The sequence below is a fragment of the Dendrobates tinctorius genome, unplaced genomic scaffold (genome assembly GCF_039654945.1).
Source record: "Dendrobates tinctorius isolate UK_male_01 unplaced genomic scaffold, ASM3965494v1 ptg000032l, whole genome shotgun sequence".
Classification (NCBI taxonomy): domain Eukaryota; kingdom Metazoa; phylum Chordata; class Amphibia; order Anura; family Dendrobatidae; genus Dendrobates; species Dendrobates tinctorius.
The window spans coordinates 24260969-24283595 of record NW_027361700.1 but is presented as its reverse complement, the minus strand read 5'-3'; the positions used below and the strand labels follow the sequence as shown (position 1 = coordinate 24283595).

The following is a 22627-nucleotide window of genomic DNA, read 5'->3' as shown; positions in this document are numbered from 1 at the left end:
TTAGTATCTAAAATGTGTTCTGTTTCAAGCGACTTTTCGGAATAAGCTTTTGTTTGTAGTAGATGAGGAATTACATTACTTGTATTTTGCATTTTTTCATCAGTTTTCCGTCTTCAAATTTTATCTGAAATTTTCAGTTGTCTCTGAGCTGGAGGGTGGAGACTATCTGCTATGATCTCCTATTCATAGTTTACAGAAATAGAGGCATTCCTGCTCTTGTTTTTCTGTAGCACACAGACAGAAGCAGCAGCAAGTAATACATTGTACAGCAGTACTGAACCATTGCTGAACCCCTTCAAGACACAGGATATAATAAAATGTCCTATGTTCCGTGTCTGTGTATGGAATGGGAACATAAGCTGAGCCCACACTACACACAGCTGCATTCTCTGACAGCATCATTTAAAGGGGTATTCCTATCTCCAAGATCCTATCTCACTATGTAGTTAGTGTATTAATAATAATATTAATAATAATAGTAAATACATCCAATTAGAAATGTAGTATAGTTCTTCTGATAAGCTATGTCACTTAGCCCATGTTCAGGGCATTACAGTAGCATAGGTATCCATGGTTACGACCATTAACAGCTAACTGTCAGTATATGAGTGGTCGTAACTATGGATACGTAAGCTTCTGCTCATGGGGTAAACGACATAGCAAATCAGAAGAACTATACTACATTTCTAATTGGAGGTATTTGCTAATATTATTGCTATTACACCTACTACATATTAATAGAAAGCTGAAAGTAAAAGCGCAATAGGGCCTTATCTGGGTATTAAGAGATACAGTGGCATTTAAAAGTTTGGGTACCACTGGTCAAAATTACTGTTATTGTGACCAGTTAAGCAAGTTGAAGATGGAATGATCTCTAAAAGGGTTAAAGTTAAAGATGACACATTTTCTCTGTATTTTAGGCCAAAAAAATTATATATTGTCATTTTTTACATTTTAAAAATTACAATAAGGAAAACAGGCCAATGCAAAAGTTTGGGCACCCTGCATAGTTAGTACCTAGTAGCACTCCCTTTTAAAATATCACAGCTTGTAAACGCTTTTAGTAGCCAGCCAAGAGTCTTTCAATTCTTGTTTGATGGATTTTCATCCATTCTTCCTTGGAAAATTCTTCCATTTCTGTGAGATTCCTGGGTTGTCTTGCATGCACTGCTATTTTGAGGACTAGCCACACATTTTCAATGATGATCGAATTGGGGGACTGTGAGGGCCATTGAAAAACCTCTAGCTATCGCCTTTTGAGGTAATCTATTGTGGATTTTGATGTGTGTGATCATTATCCATTTGTAGAAGCCATCCTGTTTTCAAATTCAGCTTTTTTACACATGGTGTTATGTTTGCATCAAGAATTTGTTGAAATTTCATTGACTCCATTCTTCCCTCTACCTGTGAAATGTTCCCTGTGCCATTGTCTGCAACACAACTCCAAAGCATGATTGATCCATCCCCATGCTTAATGGTTGGAGAGATATTCTTTTCCTGAAATTCTATGCAATTTTTTCTCTGCACATACCTTTGATCATTGCGACCAAAGAGTTTTATTTTAACTTCAACAATTCACAGGACTTGTTTCTAAAATGCATTGGGCTTGTTTAGATGTTCTTTTGCATACCTCTGATGCTAAATTTTATGGTGAGGGTGCAGGAGAGGTTTTCTTCTGATGACTCTTCCATGAAGGCCATATTTGATAAGGTGTCTCTGAACTGTAGAACAATTACCACAACTCCAGAATCTGCTAAATCTTTCTGAAGGTCTTTTGCAGTTAAGTGGGGGTTCTGATATGCCTTTCTAGCAATCCTACAAGCAGCTCTCTCTGAAATTTTGCTTGGCCTTACAGACCTTATCTTGACCTCCACTGTTTCTGTAAACTGCTATTTCTGAATTACATATTGAACTGAGGAAAGGACAACTTGAAAACGCTTTGCTATCTTCTTATAGCCTTCTCCTGCTTTGTGGGCCTCCACCATTTTCATTTTCAGAGTGCTAGGCAGAACCCATGTTGGCTGTTTTTTCGCACAAGGTTAGAGGAGGTATGTGTTTCTAAATCTGTGGAATCTGCATCAGCTGGCCTTTCCTAACATTGAGGGTGAACAAGCCATATCCCTTACAGGCTAATTAAGGTCTGAAACCTTGGTCAAAGTTATCTGAGCACACAAATCTCCAAAGGTGCCCAAACTTTAGCATCGGACCATTTTTCTTTTTGTAAGTTTTAAAATGTGAAAAAATTACAATGTGTATTACTTTTTAGCCTAAAATACAAAACAAATGTGTCATCTTTAACTTTAGGCCTTTCAGAGATCATTTTATCTTCAACTTGCTTAACTGTTCACAATAACAGTAATTTTGACCGGGGGTGCCTAAACTTTTGCATGCCACTGTACCTCTAATCAGATTTTACTCACCAGATAGAGCCCAAACACAGGCTCATAGAAATATTAGCTGCTGCAGATCCACCGGTCTCCTCGTGACCAGCCAGAGTAAGAAAAGTGGGATAAAAATGTGGATTAACTCCGCGCTGCTTGAAAGATAGAAGTCCAAATGGATATTTTTCATCTGAATATCCATTTGGACATCTATCTTTCAAGCAGCGCGGAGTTAATCCACCTTTTTATCCCATTTTTTTACCTACTACATATTTGGATAGGATCTCGGAGATGGGATTACCTCTTTAGTGCTAACAGTCTGAGGGCCACACCATTTCATGAGCCAAATGACCCCTCTGCAACGTAATTGTGGAGTATCAATGGGTTACCATGGAGGCCGGAAATAGCTGAAGGCTTGAATGGCGGCTACGTCATTACTCCTGTGAAGCCCAGTCACAGGCTGAACTTCATGAGAGACTGTGATTTTACTTCTGCACTGCAATACAGTGCTATAATATCGCATTGCAGTATATAGAGCAAACAAATGCAGGTTCAAGGAATAAAAAAAATATATACATATGTTGTATATATACATTTGAATCTCCTCCTTTAAAAATAAAGAAATGAAAAAAAAAATAAACATTCGGTATTGCTGTGTCCATAAAAATCTGATCTACGAAAATACTAAGTAATGGTAAAAGTCAAAAAGACAAAAATAATCTAAAATGCAATATAAAGCAATCAAAAGGGTGTATGGACCCTAAAATGGTATCACTTAGACCAGGGCTCCCTGTTCTGCCTTCTTCCACGTATGACGCTGTGTGGATTCCAGCATACAGCTTAATCTTTCATCCACTCCCAGAAACAAGACTGTATGGGTGCTTAAGTCTATTATTTATTGGGATGATATGGACAACAATGGGAGATGATAACAGATGGTATAGTAGAACACAGTAGTAGATGAGATCAGGGTTTGTTGTACAAAGTTGTAGATGATATCAGAGATTGTCGAACACAGTTATGGATGATTCAGGTAAAAACTATAAGAAACAGATAATGCAGCATGTCAGTACTGGTAGATAATATACAACACACAAATACTGGCAGGCAATCACAGCTATACAAGGTACTATCACAACAGTAGCATTAATACAGAATGCTGTTATATCGGCAGCATGCATTATATAGAATCTGAGCAGTACAACATACACAGCAGTAAAAGAGAAAGATGTCTAAAACAACTAACGGCTGCCAGCTTTGCACTGACTGAACAGAGGATGCATATAGCTATCATGCAGTGAAATAACATTACAGAAGCTGAACATGCATTGCAAACATCATGGGGGGGGCTGCATTATGGCTGCTAACACAGATGTCTAACTCATAGTTGCATTAACCTTACCGGAATCCGCTTGTTATAAGCAGTGGTTTTGCAGGGAGCTGAGCAGATGTGAGATACTCAGGAGTTGGCAGGAATGGTTATATGCTGCAAAACCCGGGCAGGAAGAAGGGGCGGTTCTGAACAGTTAACCATTTGGGGGGGACAGAAGATTCCAAACACATGAATAAGAAATAGAAAGGCAACTATGACACCTAATGGTCATAGCTGGAACAGCACTTAAAAATATCTTGCTGCACAGAATGGGCAGAACACTTCCCAACCTGTAGCTTAGTAGCCACATGTGGCTGGCGGTCTCATGAGTTGTGACTTGCGGCTGTCTTCCAGCTTGGTGCATTAGCTCCAGGTCTAGTAAACAGGTATGAAGAGCACATCTCAAAATGGTGATCTTTGTGAGAAGCCCGGCCCAGAAGTGCAGATCCGGATGCACATTTACTGGTCTTCAGGGTTTAGTGACAATATAAGTATGGTACGATAGAGGCAGGATACTACCTGTCAGAACAGGTGCCTGAAGCTGGATGTGACAGTGAGTTGGGAGTGTTATACAGCTTCAGGGTGATTTCTGTGGAAAAGCTTTGGTTATCATTATACCAGTAATGGTAACGGGGGCTAAGGTTGCCAGTACTGTGAGGGGCCGAGAGCTGGCTATGGCTCTCTAAGGTGGCTCTCTAAGTCAGAATGGTTGGGGACCACTGACTTAGACGGTCAGCTTACCACGCCAAAAAACAAGCTGTCATCCATTGGCGTAAGGATGAAAATTGCTACTAGTCTCAAAATCACCCCCCAGAAAATAGCCTAGTCATGAAGGGGTTAAAGGTTTGATGCTCATCTAAAAACATTACATTTTGTTCTACTTGCATTTTTTACCTACTGTCTGTAGCCAATCGGGAGAAGGATCACTAAAATATCACACCTACTGCAGACTGGGAAAAAAAAATCTGCAAATACTGAAAGCCACCTCGCCAGTGTACAATACACATTTATTTTTATCTATGCTTATTACAGAGAGACTCTGGTACAGACTTTCCTATTGTAACTATTCACCAGGGAGTCTTTCCGGCTTTCAGACTCCCTTCTGAATAATTTTATAGCCGTGCCGTTTTCTAGGCAGCAGCATGGCGGTAGATCCTTAGTAAACAATGTGGCGGTAGGTGACAACACTGGCTATTCAGGCTCTTGTGATGATGGAGCACTGCCACTTCCATTAAGTAGGAGGGCTTATGGCAAATGCACGCTAACGGCACATCCAATGCATCTTACGGGGGGGAGAAAATGGATGCAACAACATAACACAGGACAGTGGAAAGTCTACTGTATATTGTTATAAAGGCATTGGTATTGGAAGAGGCCCAGGGTTGGAGGACCATATTTATTAGCACTGTCATACCTCATGGTGAGATGTCGCATAGTTAAACATAGTCTTCCATTTCTTATCAACGTGCACATGGTGATGAAAACAGTGCAAAGAATGCCGTAAAAAACAAACTGAAAAAAAAAAAATGGCAAAATTCCTTTTTTTTTTTTTACCCCACTTTTGCACTTGAAATATTTCTCCCATAATACTTTCACAAAAATGTGACAGTATTATTTTTCCATACGTTGACTTTCATGTAAAAATGCATAAAGTATAAAACGGGGTTCATTCTGATCACCCTTCTTTTCAATGCATTAAATGCCCCCCCCCCAATGTGTTTCCTGTTGGAGTTCTCTCATGTAACTATCACTGCTTGCTGTCCAGCTGGAATAACATACTGCAAGAAAAATGCCCCTTAGGGTTGGCTTGCAGTTTAGGAATAGTATTTTAGTGGTGTTTCCAGGTAATGCTCTGACGCCGTCACTTGTCAGGTTGACAGCTGAAGGATGGGGACAAGCTATGGTTACCGGCTATGACATGTAGGAGATAGGATTACCAATAACCTATCGCCTGTTAAGTACAGGCTGTATGGTGAATTTTACAGCAGCTCTCTCTCCTGTACATACAGTTGTGGCCAAAAGTATTGACACCCCTGCAATTCTGTCAGATAATACTCAGTTTCTTCCTGAAAATGATTGCAAACACAAATTCTTTGGTATTATTATCTTCATTTAATTTGTCTTAAATGAAAAAACACAAAAGAGAATGAAGCAAAAAGAAAAACATTGATCATTTCACACAAAACTCCAAAAATGGGCCAGACAAAAGTATTGGCACCCTCAGCCTAATACTTGGTTGCACAACCTTTAGCCAAAATAACTGCGACCAACCGCTTCCGGTAACCATCAATGAGTTTCTTACAATGCTCTGCTGGAATTTTAGACCATTCTTCTTTGGCAAACTGCTCCAGGTCCCTGATATTTGAAGGGTGCCTTCTCCAAACTGCCATTTTTAGATCTCTCCACAGGTGTTCTATGGGATTCAGGTCTGGACTCATTGCTGGCCACCTTAGAAGTCTCCAGTGCTTTCTCTCAAACCATTTTCTAGTGCTTTTTGAAGTGTGTTTTGGGTCATTGTCCTGCTGGAAGACCCATGACCTCTGAGGGAGACCCAAGCTTTCTCACACTGGGACCTACATTATGCTGCAAAATTTGTTGGTAGTCTTCAGACTTCATAACGCCATGCACACGGTCAAGCAGTCCAGTGCCAGAGGCAGCAAAGCAACCCCAAAACATCAGGGAACTTCAGCCATGTTTGACTGTAGGGACCGTGTTCTCTTCTTTGAATGCCTCTTTTTTTCTCCTGTAAACTCTATGTTGATGCCTTTGCCCAAAACGCTCTACTTTTGTCTCATCTAACCAGAGAACCTTCTTCCAAAACGTTTTAGGCTTTTTCAGGTAAGTTTTGGCAAGCTCCAGCCTGGCTTTTTTATGTCTCGGGGTAAGAAGTGGGGTCTTCCTTGGTCTCCTACCATACAGTCCCTTTTCGTTCAGACGCCGACGGATAGTACGGGTTGACACTGTTGTACCCTCGGACTGCAGGGCAGCTTGAACTTGTTTGGATGTTAGTCGAGGTTCTTTATCCAACATCCACACAATCTTGCGTTGAAATCTCTTGTCAATTTTTCTTTACCGTCCACATCTAGGGAGGTTAGCCACAGTGCCATGGGCTTTAAACTTCTTGATGACACTGCGCACGGTAGACACAGGAACATTCTGGTCTTTGGAGATGGACTTGTAGCCTTGAGATTGCTCATGCTTCCTCACAATTTGGTTTCTCAAGTCCTCAGACAGTTCTTTGGTCTTCTTTCTTTTCTCCATGCTCAATGTGGTACACACAAGGACACAGGACAGAGGTTGAGTCAACTTTAATCCATGTCAACTGGCTGCAAGTGTGATTTAGTTATTGCCAACACCTGTTAGGTGTCACAGGTAAGTTACAGGTGCTGTTAATTACACAAATTAGAGAAGCATCACATGATTTTTCGAACAGTGCCAATACTTTTGTCCACCCTCTTTTTTATGTTTGGTGTGGAATTATATCCAATTTGGCTTTAGGACAATTCTTTTTGTGTTTTTTCATTTAAGATAAATTAAATGAAGATAATAATACCAAAGAATTTGTGTTTGCAATCATTTTCAGGAAGAAACTGAGAATTATCTGACAGAATTGCAGGGGTGTCAATACTTTTGGCCACAACTGTATAAAAGAGTTAATGTCCACTTTATTTTACAAAAGAAGAGCACAAAGACGTACTCTGACAGTGCCTTCATCTCCCTGTGACACAATGACACTCACAAGCGTTGACAGGTCTTCCCTCAGAAATGGAGTTGTAGCAGCGCTCCCTCCGCCTCCACAGCACGTACACAGACAGACGCATATACCCAGGCAGCGCTGAGCTCCGAACATGCATGATCACGCTGGGGCGACCCCTCCTTCCATCACTCCACACATCTAATCACGTGCACACATAGTGACAAGATCTCACTAGCAGCGACAGACTCCTACTCAAGAGATGCTACCAGCCCCCATTATCATCCCCCAGCTTCTTTACTCCTACTACATTTTAGATAATAAAATCAGCTGGTAAAGAAATTATTATATAATATATCTTACATAAAAGCCCAAGTGGATACCCCGACACCGCTCAGGGCTCATACTCAAACATATGTACCCCGCTACACTTATCTTCTCAATGACCATGCCCAAGAGCTAACACTACAGAATAATGGAAGTGTCCCTGCCATGAACAGCAATTATGCCAACCCAAAATTACACACATGGTGACTAATCTCTCTGTTATAGATACAATTCACATACAGATAGGGTGATTCAAAAAGGATGGGGCAAAATTGTAGCCTCTGTGTTCATAACCAACAGAACTTAACACAAGTGTATTACGATGAAAGGACACCCTACCAATCCAAGCTTTATCTATACACTACAAAGCGATTTCCACTGGTGGCACAGCAGATGTCTAGGCAGTAGTCTAGTTCTGCCCAGACGTATGCCAGCCCATCCTCGGATATGAACTCCACTGTTTAAGGCTAAGTTCACACTTGCGTTTTGGGTGCTGCGTACATCTTCCCTTCATGTGCATCTATGTGGATCTGAAGGGAAGAAGTATGCAGCCCTATGCAGCGCACCCAAACGCAAGTGTGAACTTAGCCTAAGTGATGCGTTGTCTTGTTTCCTTCCGATTCTGTGGTTGCGGGAGTAGATACATTGAGTGCCTGATGTAGCCTCACAGAAAGAAGTCATAGGGTGTTAGATTTGGTGACTGTGGATGTCAGCGCAACCTAAAGTTTCGGTAGAGTTTCATTAAGGTATTGGCGTACACAGAGAACTCCTGCTGAGATGTAAAGCTTTTAGCCTGATCTTTGCTCTGAAACACTTATCTAACACACCAGGACGAAGGGGGAAAGTTCCTGGAGGCTAAGGGCCCCGTCACACAAAGCGACGCACCAGCGATCCCGATAAGGATATGACTTTGTCAGGATCATTGGTGTGTCGCTACATGATCACTGGTGAGCTGCCAAACAGGCAGCTTCACCAGCGATCAGCACCAGCGACACGGGGGTAACAAGCGATGCACGTCGGTTAGTTACCCGCTGTGTATGTTAGAAACCAGCGCGCTGGTGCAGGGAGCAGGTAACCAAGGTAAACATCGGGTTTCTAAGCGGCGCGCGGCGTTTAGAAACCCAATGTTTACCTTGGTTACCAGGCTCCAGCTCGCTGATCGCTGGAGTCCCGCCTGCCACACGCAGCGATGCATGCTGGCCAGTGGGAGACCAACGATCAAAAAAATGTCCTGGCCATTACAGCACGATCAGCGATACCCAGCAGGGGGGCCGGTCGCTGGTCAGTGTCACACACAGCGATCTCTCTGGTGAGATCGCTGTTGCGTCACAAAACTTGTGACTCGCTAGCGAGATTGCGATGTGTGCCAGGTGCTTAAGGAACAATCATCTGAGTGTGCTGGCAGGCAGAATGACCCGAAAATGGCAGAAGGATCCTGGGGCCACGGTAAGCACCCAGAATCACAATGGCGCCGATGCCAAGGAAGGGGCTGCACAGGCTAATGCAGCCCTTGCAAAGAGGCTTGAAGTGGCTCCTAAATTGGAGCGATTTGCTTGGAGAATGAGGCTGCTAATATGCTGCAAGCTGCCAGCATGCTAAGTAACCCTGTTGATGATGAACTTCCAGAGGAGGAGGGAGAGGAACAACTGCTCCCAGAAGAGCCTGCAGTGTCTGACAAGAAGGGGGATAACTCTATGCAGCAAGCTGAGGAGAATGGAGAATCACCAGAACCCACTATTAAAGATGTATTTGCAGTGGTATCCTTTTGCAATGCTGCATTAAGTACTCTGACTCAGCAAATGGGTGGCATTAAAGAGGACATTTCTAATATCAAAGCAAACCTTAAAACAGTAACAGGAAGGACAAGTGCAGTGGAAGAGAGAGTGGGAACAAATGAGGATGACATTGTCAATGTTAAGAGGATCCAGAAGAGGTAAGTCCAGCGTATTTCTGAATTAATTGCTAAAACAGAAGACTTTGAAAATCGCCTGAGACGCAATAATTTGAGAATAACAGGGATTCCTGAAAAAAAACCAGAAGGGAACACTCCAACTTCATTCACTGAAAACTGTCTTAAAAACAAATTTGGCGCAAAAGTCCCGTCTGCACTGTTTGCAGTGGAGAGAGCCCACTGAATCCCTTCCAGACCCCTGCCATCGGGTCACCCTCCTACACCAATGCTGGAAAAAAATTCTGCACTATAGGGATCGAGACACTATACTGAGAAAGGCCAGAGATATGACTGATCTCTCTATTAACAGACATAAGATCTCGATCTATCCAGATTATTCCACTGAGGTGCAAAAACAAAGGATGAAATTCTCAGAGGTTAAAAGACGCCTAAGGAATTTAGGATTGTCATATTCCATGATGCATCCAGCTCGTGTGCGATTGGTTGCTCCAGGGCCGCCATCAGGGAATTACTGCCCTCACTGGCGTATGGGGCCCGATGGGCAGAGGGGGCCCGCATTAGCGGCGCTGCGACTAGCTAAACGCTATTGACATGCGGGCCCGAGCGGAGCCGCTGGAGCGCGGCCAGGTAGTAAGAACTTCTTTTTTTTTTTGTGAGCGGCGATCCAGGGGGCCCGGGGTAGAATGTGAGACGGGGGCAGAATGCTGGACGCTGGGGGCAGAATGCTGGACGCTGGGGGTAGAATGCTGGACGCTGGGGGCAGAATGCTGGGACAGAATGCTGGACATGAGGCAGAATGCTGGACATGGGGCAGAATGCTGGACATGGGGCAGAATGCTGGGGCAGAATGCTGGACATGGGGAAGAATGCTGGGCAGAATGCTGGACATGGGGCAGAATGCTGGGGCAGAATGCTGGACATGGGGAAGAATGCTGGGGCAGAATGCTGGACATGGGGCAGAATGCTGGACATGGGGCAGAATGCTGGGGCAGAATGCTGGACACTGGGGCACAATGCTGGACACGGGGCAGAATGCTGGATGCTGGGGGCAGAATGCTGGATGCTGGGGGCAGAATGCTGGACGCTGGGGGCAGAATGCTGGACGCTGGTGCAAAATGCTGGACATGGGGCAGAATGCTGGACATGGGGCAGAATGCTGGGGCAGAATGCTGGACATGGGGCAGAATGCTGGGGCAGAATGCTGGACCAGAATGCTGGACATGAGGCAGAATGCCCAGTGGGGTAGAATGCTGGACATGGGGCAAAATGCTGGGGCAGACTGCTGGACGCTGGGGCAGAATTCTGGGGCAGAATGCTGGACATGGGGCAGAATGCTGGGGCAGAATGCTGGATATGGGGCAGAATGCTGGACGCTGGGGCAGAATGCTGGACATGGGGCAGAAATTAATGCTGGAGAAGAATACTGGACACTGGGCAGAATGCTGGAAGCTGGGGGCAGAACACTGGACGCTGGGGGCAGAGTGCTGGACGCTGGGGCAGAATGCTGGACGCTGGGGCAGAATGCTGGACGCTGGGGCAGCGTGCAGACACGGGGTAGAATGCTGGAAGCTGGGGCAGAATGCTGGGGCAGAATGCAGACAGAGGAGGAGTGGTCACAGTGGTCATTCAGTGGTCCAGGCTGGTGCGGTGGCGGCGGCTCTGTGCTGGGGCAGGTGGGCTGTGCTGGGGCAGGTTGGTTGTGCTGGGGCAGCTGGGCTGGGCTGGGGCAGCTGGGCTGGGCTGTGCTGGGACAGCTGGGCTGTGCTGGGGCAGCTGAGCTGGGCAGCTGTGCTGGGCTGGGGCAGGTGGGCTGTGCTGGGGCAGGTGGGCTGTGCTGGGCTGGGGCAGCTGTGCTGGGGCAGGTGGGCTGTGCTGGGGCAGCTGGTCTGGGGCATGCGGGGCTGGAGCAGGTGTGCTGGGCTGGGGCAGCTGTGCTGGGGCAGGTGTGCTGGGGCAGGTGGGCTGTGCTGGGGCAGCTGTGCTGGGGCAGGTGGGCTGTGCTGGGCTGGGGCAGCTGTGCTGGGGCAGGTGGGCTGGGCTGGGGCAGCTGTGCTGGACTGGGGCAGGTGGGCTCTGTGGGGTGAGGGTGGCAGCGGGCTGTGCTCCGGTGCAGGGGCGGCGACTCCACCGGCATTTCCTCGAAGCCCGGAGGCCCCCGCACATCCGTTGCTGGCTGCCGCCTTGTTGCGGTGGCCTCCGGGAACATGGACGCCGGGAAGATGGCCGCCGGTCCGGGGACGGCGCATGCGCAGGTTCAGTTATCGTCCCGAGATCTCGGGGGACGAGATCTGGTTGCCAAGATTTGAATTTTGTCTCCCGAGATCTCGGGACGAGATCTGAACCTGCGCATGGGGCTTCGAGGAAATGCCGGCGGAGCCCCCCACGGAGCACAGAGAGCTGCTACCCCTGCACCGGCGCACAGCCGCTGCCACCACCGCACCACAGAGCCCCGAGGCACCCGCACCAGTCATGGATGGATGTAAGTATATTGCGACCATAAGACGCACCCCCCACTTTCCCCCAAAAATTTTTGGGAAAAAAAGTGCGTCTTATGGTCCGAAAAATATGTGTTCTGCAAGCTGTGCTCTAGATATCTGTGTTATTTCCTACAGAGACGAGCCCTGGCTGGAAGACCTGATGGCGGTCTGTGCTGGAAGAAAGATGAAAAGCAAGGATGTAGGACTTCACCTAGAGACATCACTGGTGAGTTAGTGTGTTACCTATACACTGACACTATACACTGTATACTATATACAGAGGTCCTGTGTATGTCACCAGTGATCACAGTTACCTGTACACTATATACAGAGCTCCTGTGTATAATGTCATTGATCACTATATTACCTGTACACAGACACTACATACTAAGTACAGATCTCCTGTGTATAATGGCACTTATGGTGATAGTATTATGTTTTTTTTATTAATGATCAGTATTGTAGTATTCAGTCACCATGTGGTGGTAATATGTGGTCTGGTCATGGTGCGGTGGTATTTGTTCCTTGTATGTGATATTATTTGGTCACTATGGTAGTAATATGTGGTCTGGTCATGGTGTGGTGGTATTTGTTGCTTGTATGTGGTATTATAGGTCACTATTTGGTGGTAATATGTGATTTGGACATGGTGCAGTGGTATTTGTTCCATGTATGTGATATTATTGGTCATTTTAAAAATTTAAAAATAAATAATAATAAACCTAAATTGTATTGCATATTTTAACAAATATTTAATAGGTTACAGTAGAGTAGGGCCCGGCCAAAAGCATCTACAGTGTTATGGTGGCGGCTTAAAAAAATCTTTTGGGCAAAGCAAAAGCTGCCGGCTATATGTGTGATCTGTGATGGGAACTGTTAATGTGTGATAGATGAGAGGTGGAGTTTTTCCAAGAGAGAGCGGTGGGACTGTGGACAGTTCGAGGGGTGGAGCCTGGGCAGAGACTCAAGGGGGCCCCGAAAATGTTGCCAGTATGGGGCCCCGAAATTCCTAGTGGAAGTCCTGGGTTGCTCTGAAAGAAATCCATTTTTTTCCACGTCTGGAAGAGGCCAGGAAGTGGCTAGATCAACACGAAAGACAAATACGTCATGATGACACCTGAAGATGCTGGGTAGTTGAGAGTGGTGGAAGAAGATGTAGTAGTGCTGCGGGTTCATGCTTATAACTTTATATAGTAGATATTCCTGATGGGGTAGCTTTCAGACTTGAAGTTATTGCAATGTTTTTTTCTTTTCCCTTCTTACTACTTGACTTAGGTTGGTGTGGTACCATATACTGAAGCATATGCAGAGATAGATTTAATGGCAGGAAGTTTACTGAGTTCTAACTGTGTAAATGTCTGCGGTCTGCTAACTGCACTAGGAGTATTCTCGCATACTCTCTGGGCAAGAGAGGAAAACAATACTCCACTGTTTGGGGGGTGGGAGGGAAGGTTACTTGTTAGGTATGGGGGGGGGGGAATCACAGGATGAGTCCTTGAAGTACTGGCATATAGTAAAGGCACAATGTAATGGCATTCACAACAAGATCCAAAGTACAATACAGTATATGATCCTAGCAATAATGTCTGGAACAATTGAAATTACAAGCTGGAATGTCAGGGGTCTTTAAGATGGGACAAAATGAGCAGCGATCCTTCAATATATTCAATCACAAAATCGCTCTATAGTATGTTTGCAAGAAACACACATCACAAAAGAGAGGCTTTATACTATGAGGAAGAGATGGATGCAGGCGAGTTAACTCTCCATCTTCTCTTTATATTCTAGGGGAGTCTCTGTAATGCTTCACACTTCGTTTCCGTTTAACCTAATTAAAGATGCAGAAGGACGATTTGTACATTTAACCGGTAAGATATTTGATACAGTAATATCCATGATTTTTGTCTACATCCCGCCTCCATATTCTGGTAAGGTTATGCAAAAAATATGTCTAATGAGGGGACTCCGCTCTTGATTATTTGGGATGTTAACAACATTATGGACTCCCATTGGGATAAAGGGAAACATGACCCCATTAGGAAAGAGTGGAACATAACACCTTGTGGGTCCTTCATTAAAGAGGCCGCGCTGGTATATTTATGGAGAAATAGATTTCCTGATACCTATCAATACTCGTGTTATTCAACAACACATAATTCCTTGTCACGTATAGATTTGGTGCTGGGGAATATGACTATGGATCGCCCGGTGGGAGATATTCAATATTTGCCTCGAGTAGTCTCGGATCACAGTCCTCTTCGGGTTTCACTCAAATTGGGCACAAACTTCCCTAGACTCTGGAAATTAAATCAGTTCTGGCTACAAATCATAAACACAGAAAAAGTGGCCGTAGACGTCAAAGAGTTTTTCCAAATTAATAATGGAACAGCATCTATTCCAACGGTCTGGGAGTGTCATGATCCCAGTGCAGGTTTTGACCTGCACGTCAGGAGTTAATGTCTTGAGCCCTGTGCAGGCTTTGACCTGTACGCCTAGGGTTAATTATTGTGGCCTCTCTTTGGTTCAGGGAGAGCTTCTTATAGCCCTGGGAAACTCCAATCCCCGTCAGTTATACTTTTGCCTTTGGCCGAGTCTGTTGACCCCTGTGTGCCTGTGCCTGTTCGTTGTCTTCTAGCTTGCTTATATGGTTCTGACCCGGTTCTGACCCCGTTGTGAGTTTGCCTGTTGATTCTGTACTGCGCTACCCTCTCTGTGTATGACTCCTTGCCTGTGACCTGACTATTCTTTGCTCACCTTTCTTGTACTTTGCAGCTATCTCCGTGTATGACTCATTGGCTACGTCCTGACTCCCCGTTCTGTCTATCCTCTGGTTTTGTCGTGCTATCTCGTGCTTTGACCCCAGCCTGTCTATGCCCCTTGGTAACTTTGTCCCGTAGTTACCCTGCTAGGAGTTTTCCTGCAGCTCCTAGCTCTCTGAGGTTTAGGCCACGCCCCCAGCAGTCACGTGCTTCAGGTCCTGGTCTGAAGCACGCACCTTCTCTGCTGCTGCCCGCTCCACAGGTATCGCTGAGCACAGTTTGTCTTACTCAGGACACGCGCACTGATTCAGTGAGCAAGTGCAGTGCGGTGTTCCTGACATTATAACTGAACGTGAACTTTTTTTTTCTCTCCTCACTTCTGCAGCATGGACCCAAGGCATGCTTTATCTGAGCAGGTGAAATGCTTGACTAAGTCGCTGCAGAAGCTGAGTTTGGAACACCAAGCTCTGGCCCAGTCCCAACGGCAGGTTGCGGACTCGGTTCAGGGGGTGCTTTCCGCAGGCTTTCTGCAGGTGGGGAATAGAGATGTAATTTTAGTCCCACCCGAATCTCCGGTTAAGTTGCCAGATACGTTTGCTGGTAACAAAAATGAATTTAGAGCGTTTAAGGAGGGCTGCAAGCTCTTTTTCTCCTTAAGACCCTGCTCCTCTGGGGATGAGAAACAGAGGGTGGGGGTGGTTATGTCCCTGCTTAGGGGGTCTCCACAAGCCTGGGCATTTTCGCTTTCCTCTTCTGCCCCTGAGAGAATGACTTTGGATGCGTTTTTTGAGGCCATAGGGCTTATTTACGATGAGCCCGATAGAGTGCGTTTGGCTGAGGACAAGGTGATGAGTGTCTGTCAGGGGAAGCACTCGGCAGAGTGGTTCTGTTCTGAATTTAGACGTTGGGCAAATGAGATTTCTTGGAGTGATGCCGCCCTTCGGGGATTGCTCCGTAGAGGCCTGTGTGAACGTCTGAAGGATGCCCTGGCACTCCATCCTCCACCTGACTCCCTGGAGGATGCCATGACCCAAGCGGTTTGCATGGATCGCCGACTGCGGGCAAGAGGTGTTATGCAACTTGAAACACCATTATTCTCCAGTGGAGGTGAGACCCGGACTCTTCCTGTGGATATGGAGGTGAGCGCTGTCACCTGTGAGGAGAAGGAAAGAAGACGTCGCCGGGAGAAGCAGTTGTGCTTCTATTGTGGGGAATCTGGACACTGGAAGAAGGACTGCCACTCCTGTCCGTCATTTTCCAAGATGGCGGGAAACGACTAGGTCTGGGTAGTAGTCGAGGAGGCTACCCAGACCGTCAGGTACAATTTTCCTCACGTGCAAAAATGGTGCTTCAAGTGGAACTGGAACTTGGTAATGGTCTGGTTCAGACTACTGCTTTTGTTGACTCTGGTTCTGCTGTGAACTTGATTGATACCCGAATTATGACTCTTAATAAGATAGGGACAGTCAGGCTTCAGGATCCTGTTAAACTTGAGGGAATTGACTCGTCCCCTCTTACCCAGGATGGTATCTGTTTCAGGTCTGAACTTTTTTCTCTAAAAGTGGGTCCCACTCATGTGGAAAACTTAAGCTGTCTTGTGTTAGATAACTTGCCTGCAGGACTGGTACTGGGGATGCCTTGGCTTCAACGCCATAATGCCACCATTGATTGGGTGACAGGGGAGCTCACTCAATGGGGATGCAAGGATAAATGTTGTAACCTAGGACCTCTTGTTAACTATGTTAAATCTGTATCTGTGTCGTCTGTCGGTCTGGAAGGTATTCCGGAGTACCTGAAGGATTTCGAAGACATTTCTTCCGAAAGTGAGGCTGAGGCGCTGCCACCACATAGACCCTACAATTGTGCCATTGCGTTAGTACCCGGAGCCAAGTAACCTAAGGCTCGATTGTTCAATTTGTCCGGGCCTGAGCGCCAAGCCATGAAGGAGCACATAGCTGAGAGTCTCCGCAAAGGGCATATCAGGCCTTCTGTGTCACCCGTGGCAGCAGGATTCTTCTTTGCTCTGAATTTCCCCATGGTGGGACGATTAAAGGATTATCTTATCTTAAGAAAGATGGTGGTTTGCGGCCGTGCCTCGACTTTCGGGAACTTAACAAGATTAACGGTTAGGAACACTTACCCGCTGCCCAGACTTATGTAACCAGCCAGCTGGGGCCCAATGGTTCTCCAAGTTAGATCTCCAGGGGGCCTACAATCTGATAAGGGTTCGGGAAGGGGACGAGTGGAAAACTGCATTCCTCACATCTGAAGGACTCTTTGAAAACCTGGGAATGCTGTTTGGGTTAACTAATGCACCCGCTATCTTCCAGAACTTCATCAATGTTGTGTTTTCTGACCTGATAGGCCATTTTGTTATCATTTATTTGGATGACATTTTGGTGTATTCCCCAGACAGTCAGTCTCACTTGCAACACCTACGGCAGTTCTCCAGAGACTCAGGGAGAACCAATTGTTTGTTAAATTGGAAAAGTGTTCGTTTTTCGCACAGAAACTGTCTTTTTTGGGGCTGATTGTGTTTGTGAAGGGTTTCATATGGATCGTAAGAAGGTGCTGGCGATCGCTGACTGGGTTCAGCCTCGAGATCTCAAGGGGCTCCAGCGCTTCTTAGGATTTGCGAACTATTACCGGAGATTCATTAAAGGTTTCTCACAAGTGGTTAAACCACTCACGGATCTTACCCAGAAGGGGGCTGATGTAAAAAATTGGTCTGTACTTGCTAAGGAGTCCTTCTCAGCTCTTAAGAAATGTTTTGTGTCCGCCCCGGTGTTGGTCCAACCAGACCCGTCCAAACCATTCATTGTGGAGGTGGATGCTTCTGAAGTGGGGGTGGGGGCGGTGCTGGTCCAGGGTCCGGCCACCCTTACTAATCTCAAACCCTGTGCCTTCTTCTCCAAGAAGTTCTCTTCAGCCGAGAGAAACTATGACGTAGGCAATAGAGAACTTCTTGCGGTCAAGCTGGCATTCGACGAATGGAGGCACTTTTGGAAGGGGCGGCTCACCCTATCACTGTTATCACGGATCACAAAAATTTGGCATACCTTGAATCTGCTAAGAGGCTTACTCCTAGACAAGCTTGTTGATCACTTTTTTTTCACGATTTCAATTCTCCATTACTTTTCGACTGGGGTCCAAAAATGTTAAAGCTGATGCCCTGTCCAGAAGTTCTGACCCGGTGTCTCCCCCCGAGCCGCCGTCCTCCATTCTTCCCCCAGTGGTGGTAGTGGCGGGGGTCTCATCGGAATTGGAACAAGAAATTTTAAGGGCTCAGTTCCTAGCTCCGGCAACCAGGCCAGGGGATAAATTGTTTGTTCCAGATTTATTGCGGCCTAGACTTCTGCAGGAGTTTCATCATGAGCCTAGGGTGAGTGCTCATCCCGGTCTCACGGCCACTAGAGAGGCAGTAGCCAGGGTTTTTTGGTGGCCTTCACTGAGGTCCGATGTCGAGAAAATCATTTCTGCTTGTGGTGTGTGTGCTCGTTCCAAAGCTCGCATAACCGGCCGGCTGCGGAACTCATACCTTTACCGGTTCCTGATAGGCCATGGACTCATCTCTCCATGGACTTCATTACCGGCCTTCCACCTTCCAGGGGCAATACCGTGATCTGGGTGGTGGTGGATAGATTTTCAAAAAAGGCCCATTTCATTCCCTTGGCAGCATTACCCTCAGCAGAAACACTGTCAAGGTTGTTTGTGCAGCATGTGGTCCGATTGCATGGGGTACCCCTGAATGTGGTGTCTGACAGAGGTGTGCAGTTTGTGGCCAAATTTTGGAGGGCATTCTGTATGAAATTGGGCATCTCACTCTCCTTCTCGTCGGCATATCACCCAGAGAGTAATGGTCAGATGGAACGCACCAATCAATCCCTGGAACAAATCCTCAGGTGTCTGACCTCCGATAGACAGGATGATTGGTGTGATGCGTTACCATTGGCGGAATTCGCTTTTAACCAGGTGAGTCAGTCGACCAACATGTCCCCATTCCTGATTAATTATGGGTTTAATCCTCATTTTGGGGAGTTTTCAAGGGTGGATTCCGGTTGTCCAGGGGCAGAAGGGTCCATTCAACGGTTAAAAGACCTCTGGGCAGAAGTCCAGCGTAATATCTCTCGGGCCCAGGAGAGGCACAAATATTTTGCTGACAAAATGAGAGCCCCGGGACACATGTTTCAGGTGGGGGAGAAGGTTTGGCTTTCCACACGTAACATCAACTTGAAGGTACCATCAGCTAAACTGGGACAAAAGTTCATTGGTCCGTACGAGATTATGGAGATAGTCAACCCAGTGGCATATAGGTTGTGTCTCCCTGCCTCCTTAAAAATATCCAATGTGTTCCATAAATCCCTGTTGAAACCCGTAGGGTCTTTCAAGGAGGATTCCGAGTCTGTTGTCCCTCCAGTGTTGGTGGAGGGTCACTTGGAGTATGAGGTCGGACATTTTGTGGACTCTCGGCGGGTGCGCCGCTCCTTGCAGTACCTGGTCCACTGGAAGGGATATGGACCAGAGGATCGCTCATGGGTCCCTGCTCAATCTGTACATGCACATCGCCTGGTTCGGGCTTTCCATACCAAATACCCGGGGAAGCCTGGGGGTCCAGAGGCCCCCCCGTTGAGAGGGGGGTACTGTCATGATCCCAGTGCAGGTTTTGACCTGCACGTCAGGGGTTAATGTCTTGAGCCCAGTGCAGGCTTTGACCTGCACGCCTGGGGTTAATTATTGTGGCCTCTCTTTGGTTCAGGGAGAGCTTCTTATAGCCCTGGGAAACTCCAATCCCCGTCAGTTATACTTTTGCCTTTGGCCGAGTCTGTTGACCCCTGTGTGCCTGTGCCTGTTCGTTGACTTCTAGCTTGCTTATATGGTTCTGACCCGGTTCTGTCCCCCGTTGTGAGTTTGCCTGTTGATTCTGTACTGCGCTACCCTCTCTGTGTATGACTCCTTGCCTGTGACCTGACTATTCTTTGCTCGCCTCTTTTGTACTTTGCAGCTATCTCCGTGTATGACTCATTGGCTACTTCCTGACTCCCCTTTCTGTCTATCCTCTGGTTTTGTCGTGCTATCTCGTGCTTTGACCCCAGCCTGTCTATGCCAATTGGTAACTTTGTCCTGTAGTTACCCTGCTAGGAGTTTTCCTGAAGCTCCTAGCTCTCTGAGGTTTAGGCCACACCCCCAGCAGTCACGTGCTTTAGGTCCTGCTGGTCTGAAGCACACACCTTCTCTGCTGCTGCCCGCTCCACAGGTATCGCTGAGCACAGATTGTCTTACTCAGGACACGCACACTGGTTCAGTGAGCAAGTGCAGTGCGGTGTTCCTGACAGGGAGTCTATGAAGGCCTACCTGAGAGGGATATTTATTAGAGAAATAACTAGGAGCAAAATTAAAACTAAAAAAGCAGATCAGGCAGTATTTCAAGAACTCAGGCAGGCCAATATTTATAAGCTTCGCTCTCAAAATTGGGATTGGGTAGAGTGTACGGGAGAGATTCTGGAGGTTCTGCTTTCATTTATGAGATACTATACTCTTCAAAGGTTAGACCTTCGGAAGGAGAACTTTCTATTTTCTTACAAATGGCCAGGTTGCCTACATTGTCTGAAGATGAGAGGAGGGCTCTGGAATTTCCCCTGTCACTGGAGGAGCTAGAAAATGCTCTATCTTCTATGCCGGGTGGTAAAGCTCCAGGAGTAAATAGCCTCCCTGCAGAGTTGTATAAATGTTTTAACAAGGTATTACTCCCAAATTTGTTACAGCTATACAACCACTCTCTTGTTGCGAGTTAATTACCACCATTCATGAGAGAGGGAATTACCGTATTACTATTATACCTAAAAACGGCAACGATCCTCGGCTTCCAGAGTCATATAGACCTATTTCTCTATTGACGTAGATATCAAAATATTGGCTAAAATTTTTTTGCTAATAGGTTGAGTTAAAGTGATACATCCAGACCAAACTGGCTTTATGGCCAACAAATCCACAGCAATTAATTTGCGCCGCCTCTTTTTGAATATGCATCTCCCAGCGGATAACATTGGGCATAGAGTGGTGCTGTCGTTGGATGCAGCAACGTCCTTCAACAGCATAGAATGGAGCTTTCTATGAGAGGTGTTGAAGAAAATGGGGTTCGGACCCACGTTTATATCATGGGGGCAGTTGCTATACTCCTCCCCTACTGCTAAAATCAAAGCAAGCGGTGAACTGTCTCAAAGCTTCAGATTATATACTGTAGAGACACAAGACAGGGGTGTCCTCTGTCCCCATTATTGTTTGCAATTGCAATAGAATTTTTAGCGGCAGTAGTGAGGAATTCTTCTGAAGTTAGAAGATTTCAATATGGGAATATAGAAGAGAAGATCGCATTATATGCAGATGACCTTCTGCTATTTCTGGAAGACTATGGTAGATCCCTGAACAGTGCAATGGATATACTTAAACAGGTGGGCACTTGTCAGGTCTGACCATTAACTGGGATAAATCTGTACTATTCCCTTTAGATCGCCCGGTAGACTGTTAAGACATTCAGCATACCCAAATAGAGGTGGTTTCCCAGTTCAAATACTTGAGGTTGGTAATATCATCCCCTCTTAGAGATTATGAAAAACAGAATTTACTGCCTCTTCTAGACAAAATTAAGTGGAAAATAACAGCAAGGTGTAAGCTGCAACTCTCTGTGGTGGGCAGGTTAAATCTTATTAAGATGGTGTTGATGCCTCAGATTTTATATATTCTACATAATGCTCCCATTTGGCTCCCGCTAACTAGATTCAATAACATAAACACACTTTTCAGAGATTTGATCTGGCGTAAAGGGTAGTCCAAAATAAGACTAGAAACTTTGCAGAGACCAAAAGACGATGGTGGCCTGGTACTGCCCAATGCATGGTTATATTTTCTGGCGGCTCAATGCCAGCATATTAAGGGATGGAAAGAAAGTGATACGAGCATTTCAGTCTGTAAAATTATTCAAAACACTGTGGGACATGGGCCCCTTGTGGAAAGTTTACTGGCAGGCAGGTTTGGGGGTCTCTAAGTATACCCTACACTGGACTTCATTTCCAAGGTTTGGCTTAAAATCAAACAATTGAGAGAGGTCAAACACTTATCAATGTGCACACCTATTTGGAGTAATGAGTTACTCTCAGAATTCGCCAAACTACCTGAGTTTGGGAACTGGAAAAGTATGGGTATACAGTACATTCACCAGGTGGTTGGCAATGAGGGGCTTAAATCCTTTGACTGTCTGCAAAAAGAGTTCCATCTACCGGACAGTTGCTTCTCTCTATACTTTCAACTGAAACACTCCTATAGAGCCCAATGTAAAGTGAAGGATGTTAAAACTCAGAGGGATGTGGTATTGGACACTATTTGCTCAAAGGGAGCCACGAAGGAGGTAATATCTAGTGTCCATGGTGACCTTCTCTTTGTCTTCCTTAAGAAATTCCTTCTGTTGGTTAGACAGAAATGGGATACGGAGATTAGTGCTATCACAGATGATGAGCGGGCTTCGGTGCTGGAATACATACCCAATCTTTCGCTTAGTGAACCCAAACGACTCACAGCTCTGTCATTCACAGAGTATACAGATCACCTGAAATGATGTTTAAAATGGGTCTTAGAAATGATTCTGGATGCCCGAGGTGCGCCCAACAGGAAGTAGGAATATTGCACATGTTAATGTCATGCCCGCATCCGC

General features: G+C 45.9%; 1 protein-coding gene across 3 annotated transcripts in view; it reads right to left on the bottom strand.

Annotated features, from left to right (window-relative positions):
- The window catches only part of RAPGEFL1 (Rap guanine nucleotide exchange factor like 1), a 97251-nt gene that overhangs the window by 48848 nt on the left and 25776 nt on the right, over positions 1–22627 (bottom strand). The gene's annotated exons all lie outside the window — the stretch shown is intronic.